The sequence below is a fragment of the Olea europaea genome, chromosome 20 (genome assembly GCF_002742605.1).
Source record: "Olea europaea var. sylvestris chromosome 20, O_europaea_v1, whole genome shotgun sequence".
Lineage (NCBI taxonomy): Eukaryota > Viridiplantae > Streptophyta > Magnoliopsida > Lamiales > Oleaceae > Olea > Olea europaea.
The window spans coordinates 12,769,772-12,771,370 of NC_036256.1; positions in this window are offsets into that span (position 1 = coordinate 12,769,772).

The following is a 1,599-nucleotide window of genomic DNA, read 5'->3' on the forward strand; positions in this document are numbered from 1 at the left end:
TTAGGATTTATAATCCATTTGAAAAGAAATTAGACCCTAAATCAACTCCTGACTACTTTATTGGGTATTTGGATAGATCAAAGGAATATAAGTTTTTCTGTCCAAATCGCGGCACTAGAATTGTGGAGTCCATTACTGCTAAGTTTCTGGAGAATGATTTTGGAGATAGTGAGAGTTCCACGTTGAGAGAAATCCTTGTTGAACCTAATCAAGTTGTAGTTCCAGTTCCAGTTCTTGTCATCCAGGAAAGAGTTAGTTCTCAACCAATTGAAATTGTTAATGAAGAACCAAGGAACCAGAAGCAATCTCAAATTCCTCAAACAACGATTGAATCGGTTCTTGAGCCATAAGTTAGGAGATCACAAAGGGAAAGAAGATCTGCATTGCCCAGTGATTATATTGCATATTTATTGGAGAGTGATTTTAATATTGGGCATATTGTTGATCCTGTAACTTATAACCAAGCATTGACAAGTCGTGATGCAGATAATTGGATAGCTGCCATGGAAGATGAAATGAATTCCATGGAAAGGAATAAAGTTTGGGATCTTGTTGAACTTTCTCCAGATGCTAAGACTGTAGATAACAAGTGGATTTTCAAAAGTAAATTAGATTCAAAAGGAAATGTTGAACGAAAGAAAGCAAGATTAGTTGCAAAAGGTTTCACTCAACGAGAGGGTATTGATTATGTTGAAACATTCTCCCCTGTTTCGTCGAAAAATTCTTTTCGAATTATTATGGCTCTTGTGGTACACTATAATTTGGAGTTTCATCAAATGGACGTTAAGACAGCATTTTTGAATGGAGATCTTTCTGAAATGGTTTATATGAAATAGCTTGAAGGTTTTGTAGTGAAAGGAAAAGAGAACTTGGTATGTAAGTTAAACAAATCATTATATGGACTTAAGCAAGCATCTCAACAGTGGTATTTGAAATTTGATGAGGTTGTGACATCTCTTGGTTTTGTCGAAAATACTATTAATCAATGCATTTATCTTAAAACCAGTGGAAGAAATTTTACCTTGTACTGTATGTTGATGACATTCTGCTTGCTAGCAGTAACTTGGGGTTGCTTCATGAGACAAAGAAAATATTGTCTGCTAATTTTGAGATGAAAGATCTTGGAGAAGCTTCCTATGTACTTGGCATTGAAATATATCGTGATAGAAATCGTGGTTTATTGGGACTTTCTCAGAAAGCTTATATACGACGTGCTCTAGAAATGTTTAATATGCAAAATTGTGCACCTGGTGATGTACCTATCATAAAAGGAGATAAGTTTAATAAAACTCAATGTCCAAGGAATGAGTTGGAAAGGGAGTTTATGAAGATGATCCCATATGCTAGTGCTGTGGAAAGCTTGATGTATGCTCAAGTTTGCACTAGACCGGATATAGCCTACGCAGTAAGTGTCCTTAGCAAATTTCAGTCTAATCCAGGACAAGAGTATTGGAAAGCAGCTAAGAAAGTTATGAGATACTTGAAGAAAACTGAAGGTTATATGCTTACATTCCAGCATACAAATCATCTTGAGGTGTTAGGATATTCAGATTCTGATTTTGCTGGATGTCAAGATGATTTGAAATCAACCCCAAGTTA